Genomic DNA, 6,000 nt, shown 5'->3' with positions numbered 1-6,000 from the left:
GATCTGTAACAAACTTTTCCGCTTAGTTAAGCATCTCTTTGCAATTAGATATTTGAAGCTCGCTGTTAACAATAGCCTTATCAATTCTTTGAATTTCGAAAACTCCATTACCCTAGAAGCTATGGCTCAACAAATTTTCCACAGCTCGCGCACCTTCCAAACCCAGTGAGTTTTTGGCGTGTGAACAGCAATGCCCACCAGTGTATGTCACTCCGAGGCGCACATGCCACGTGACCTCTGTACCGCCCGAGTTGCTATAGTCCAGAAGGGGTTTGGCTGTTGCCTATGTTACAGCAAATTAATCATTCAGCAGAAAAAAAAAACAGGATGCATCTAATGATACATTAGCAATTAATCATTCAGCAGAAAAAAAAAACAGGATGCATCTAATGATACATGTGCATCTATTGTCCTCACAACTGGCTGTGCTTTAGCAACAGCTTGAGCAGCGTACTTCAGCATTATCTGGCACTGAAGCACTGCACTTGCACTGCTGTGCTCAATTCAAGAAAGCATGGACATCATGCAGATTTAGTATGCCACACCTAATCAACTCACACAAGCACAGCACAGCCAGCGTTTGACTTGCAACACATGAAGAGAGCAATGGTAGCGATCTGCAGTGAGGTCATGCAAGCAATGAGGTCCAATCAAGGCCTTATAAACAGGGAAGGCATTCGGGTCAGTTTTTGGATTTTTATTTCTTTGGTGGTTTCTGTGTTACAAACCTGAACACAAAATGACCACCACAGCATAATCACAAGTGTATGGATTTGAAAACCGGGTGCCAATTATCAACAGAATTACACAGCAAATACAGCACAAAGAAATGCATACAAATGATGTCGAATGCATGACTCACAGCCATTCAGCATCACGCCACACTGTATCAAAAGGGTGTCCCCATGAGTAATTCAGAAAGCAGTGCTTTATTTACAGTATGTACAACTACTACACCATGTGCAAAAACAGACAAGCGGGCATGATAACATGCTGGAAGCTACAGCACACTGAAGGGCTGCAAAGCTGAGACAGAAGTAGATGCGTTCCACTGTTGCTGCATTTCAGTTTTACTATCCTGCAGTTTGAGTGATTGGGTTAGAGAGACCGCTCTCCAACACCAATGATATTGTTTAGAGCATACCACAGTTTGCCAGAATATTTTTATATAGTTCTCGTAAGTATTACTTTCCTTGCTTAGCTTACTGAAGGGATGAACAAGTTTTGAGTTCTACAATGCAAATGTTTAAGTTCGGTATGAATATGATGAAGTACAATGAGCGATCTTCATGATGGCGGAGGAGGAATGAGACGAAGGTGAAGGAGGAATGAGACATGAAACTATACATATAAGATGGATGTGTGCATGTCCACAAACGTCAACACACCAAAGAAGGCAAAAGTGAGGACAGCCAGTCACAAGCACACCTCTGGGCTACGAGTGCTGGCAGAAGGAAAGGAACTTGAACTTAACTGGATAAACGTTTGCTCACGTACAGTTGCTATTACTGGTTCTCATGGATTGCAAGTTGCATGCCTATTTGCAGCTTGCACATATCAATGTATAATGTCTGTACTTAGGATTCTTATGAAACAAAAAACAAAAACCTTGTGCAACAGCATCAAAACAACTGCAGCTGACACTGCTACTGTGAGTAATGTAATGGGAAAACCGCAACATTCACCCCTAACAAGAATACACTGCAATACCTAGCAAGCCTAAATAAGAAAGCAAAAGCAGCTTATAATAAGTGAGCCACAATTTTTGCTGTGCAAGACAACAGACAATTTATAGCAGCTAAGCCTTGACACCGATATCAACAAACTAATGTGGTTTTACATCCCTCCGCAATGCTGCTGTCCAGGGGGAACCCTCGATGAGGGGCAACCTAGGATTCATTCGAACTACTTCTGGGGTTCTTCAATGTAAAATTAAACTTCATTGCAGGGTGCTTTTGCATTTCATTATCTAAATGAGGCATTAGCAGCCAGGGATGGAACAAGTGAAGTAATGCTAACCAGCAGAGCTCAGTGACGTGCCATGGGGAGGGAGGCGAGGGGCGGTGGCAGCCACCCCGGAAATTTGCTTGACCACAGAAAAATCTGCAAAGTACTTTGTTCAGGCCCTAACCGTTTTATGGTTGGAGCATGCATCAGGGCCCCTGGCTAGTATATGTGAAATAAGCTCTCTCCACTGCATTTTGTTTATTTCTATTATTTCTATGCAGAAAAATGCCACACAGGCCTCATGCCTAACAAAGATTCTACGCCCGCCTGCCCGGCCGCTCTCCTCTTTCTTCCCGCCGACCCATCACGATTTTCCTGGAGCCGACCTTGGCACAGCTCGACCGGAGCTAGACAGGTTAGCGAGGTAAAATTGCAAAGTGTTAACAGCTCCAGCCGTTCCTTTCAGAAGCCAATCTATCGGCAGCCTCAGTAGTAATATACTCTGTGAGTGCAGCCATCTAAATTCCTGAAGGCACACCGTATTTATGCGAATACTACCACTAGTCACGCTTTCACAAGCTGGCTTCGCGAGAATGTGCATAGAATGATGCATCAATAGAGCATATATTTATGTGAAAATTTTTGCACCAAAGCGACTCGGGCTATGAGGGACGCAATAAGGAAAAAAGTAAAAGAGAACAAGGAACATTTTTAAGGAAGAAAGTACTAAGATGAGTTTCCATTTCCGGTTCCATCACCAACTTTGGTGAGCAGGGCTTTGGTATCGATATCAATGCATTACTCAAGCTTTCATGAACCTTTAATAAAGTATCGAAAATATTAACTACCACTGATATTAGAACCATACATAAGTGGTTACTAAAAAATGGCGTTAGCAGATTTTACATAAACAATTAGAGTCTAAGCTTCTCAGTGATGAGACGGGCCAGTAGCACACGCTTTTTTATTCCTTTTAGAGTTCCAAACGTAAACATTCAATAAGTAATGGGGTCAGCTTATGCTTACATAAGGACAACAGTCATTTCCTTTAGTTTCTATATGAGCAATGAAAGGCAATATTATGTACAACCATCCTTTCCATTCATGTGGTTTGAGATCAAGATATTCAAGAATGAGGAGTGAAGAGAAAAAAAAACATGACTGGGCAGGCATAAAAAAGTTGATGTAATGCTGTGCAGTTCTGTTAAAACTGCTTTGGTTTCTCAATGCCAAAGATCTAAATAGACTAAAATATGAGCAGTGCTTATTCAATAAATCTACAGTAAAAGGAAAAATCCCACTCAGAAGATACGAATTCAAGCAGACATCATTTTGGGCTCATTTGACACAGCACACTGCATTTAAAATGTTAATAGCTTCATAACCACAAGTAACATACATTTGACAGAACTGCCTCTTCTGTGTTTGTAACCTTATACACACACAAAAATATGAGCAAGTTAAAGGTCATGACTTAAAAAGAAACATTATTATGACCACCAAGCACTGTTTGTGGAAGCTATTCCTGTAGCATAAATTTCATGCCAACTATGACAAAGCCAACGGAAAATCACCGAGAAGGGAGGCAACAAATGGTGCAACAAAACTGATATGTCCTTAACTTAAAGCAAAACCAACACATAACCAATATGTGAGGTGACACAATAAACACAGAACGAATGATGCACACCTTGCACATCAATGGATAAATACATACAAATACTAAAAGTACACTGAATTTGGCACAAACAACTATTCACTGTGATCCCAGCTGAGAATGTTTGCGAAAATGTCAACTCCATTATCTTGCTGACAGAAGAACCAATGACGCAGCTTAAGCACTCAAAAATATAAAGCCACACCTGGCATCTAAATAAAAGCATACTCTGAAAAGCTTGAGCACGCATAAATTAAATGACAGCAGTAAAATTGCACTGAAATATGCAAAACCTGTAACACACACACAACAACACTGATTCAATGCAGTGAGTCTATACACTGCTACATTTCACCTAGTAGGCTTCCATAGGATAAAAAGATAAGAAGCAACTTCAATGTAGTCTGCACTGTTTGCAATGAGGCCCGATGACTTCCGAACAAAGTAAAACTGGTGAAACAATTGCCACATTCATATCCTTTCACACTATCAATGCGCAAAATGATAATGTTTAAAGCCTCTCCAGCAAAGAGCTATGTAGTATTAGTCATAAATGAGATGGGTGATGAATTAAAAGAGATTTAACAATAAGAAACATTTAAATATTTGAAACACCTCACAAAGCAGGGGACACCAAAGTGTAAGCAGGGTAACACAGAGGTGCATTAAAAAGAGAATGGCAAAATTAACATCACCTAGAGTGCTTTAAAAAGCCAATAATATTAATGTCAGAATTAAATGAGAAAATAGTGTGTTTTTTCAAAGGTCACTAAAGATGATTTCAATCGTCATCAAGCTGCTTTCAGAAAAGGGCTTCAGAGCCTTCAGACCCACTCGATTCCTTTTAAAACATATTTCGATGTATTTCCTCAATAAGAAAAACATCTTCAATGCGGCTGTACATTTTCCACACTCTAAAACAATTTCTGAAGTCACCTGTAATGTTGTTCATCATGATCATCATTGGCAGCAGCCAAATGCGTCCACTGAAGGAGAATGGCCATATCCCTCTAATCAACCCTATCCTTCACCTGTTGCAGGCTAACTTATCCCCACAAACTTCTTAATCTAATCTTCTCACCTTGACTTTCTGCTTCCCCCTGCTACACTAGTCATCTCCTGGAATCCAGTCCATTAATTACCCTTAACGGCCACCAGTTATCTTATTGCTTTTGCATTACATGCTATGTCCATTTCTTTTTGATTTCAACTAGGATAACAATAACTTGAGATTGTTGCCTGGCCCACTCTGCTCTTATCCAATCTCTTATCTTTATACTTATCATTTTTCTTTCCATAGCTCGCTGCCTAGGCCTCAATTTGGGTTCTACCCTTTTCGTTAGCCTCCATAGGCGGGTATCGGTACGATACAGCAATAATATACTTTCCTCAACAGTGATACAGCCAAATCCTGCTACAATGAACGCTGCTACAAAAGAATTTCTGCCACAGTCAAGTATTTACGATTCCCCGTCAGCAACCCAAAGAAGGCAATGCAATTATTTCACCCCACAATTAACTATTTTTAAGGCAAGGTTACGTGTCAACGAAATTTTTGTGGGTAAGCAGCTATCTTTTTTTTTTTCCCCCACATGCAAATATTCATCTTGTTTGGTTTCACCAAAAACAGCTGTCGAAGTCAGTTTGCACTTTCAATAAGCACTGCTGACATGCACTGCAAAATTGGATTAAATGAGCTGACATGTGCTCATAGACACAATCCGGTGCCTGCGATGGTTTTGTCGACAGCTTGGGGGCTCGGACTTCGTGCTTGCGGTCTATGGCTGTTGGTGCAAGGCAGCTTTCTGCTTGCTTTACTGACGAAGGTGCAAGAAAAATCAGTTGAGCATTTGTTTTGGAGCGTTGAAGTTACTGCGTCGACAGTGAAATGTAGCAACTTCTGACATTTTATGATAAGTGGTGGAGTTCCAAAGCAATTTTGCTGCAGTGCAGTGGCTTCAGCGTGTAGAACATTAGGCCTAGCAACACCAAGCAAGCGGAAGAAGCGTGTTGTCGGCGTCGCTGCACTCTAGTCTCGCTTCTTGCACCGCAGACGAGCACCTTGCTAAGCATATTTTTTTACTACTCTCCTTTCTGGCGTACCTAGCATGGGCACTACTGTGGAAATGACAGTGATAGTGGTTCCAAGTACAGTCTTTGCAGAAAGTCACGTCGCCAGTATGTTCACACAGCACGTCGCAAAACGTTTTCGAAGAGTCAAAGCAACTGCAAACCTGGCACACCGCCTAAAGCACGGATTTCGATATGCATGTGACCCCTATGCAATGCAGTGACGTGAGTACATGCATGCCACGTCTACATCGAAATGGCCTGAGGCAGTGCAATCTCAGCATGGAAAAATGCAAAACCAACTAGTCCGGCAACACACGTTATTG

This window comes from Amblyomma americanum, chromosome 1, assembly GCF_052857255.1.
Source record: "Amblyomma americanum isolate KBUSLIRL-KWMA chromosome 1, ASM5285725v1, whole genome shotgun sequence".
Taxonomy (NCBI): domain Eukaryota; kingdom Metazoa; phylum Arthropoda; class Arachnida; order Ixodida; family Ixodidae; genus Amblyomma; species Amblyomma americanum.
Note: the sequence above shows the minus strand (reverse complement) of the source record.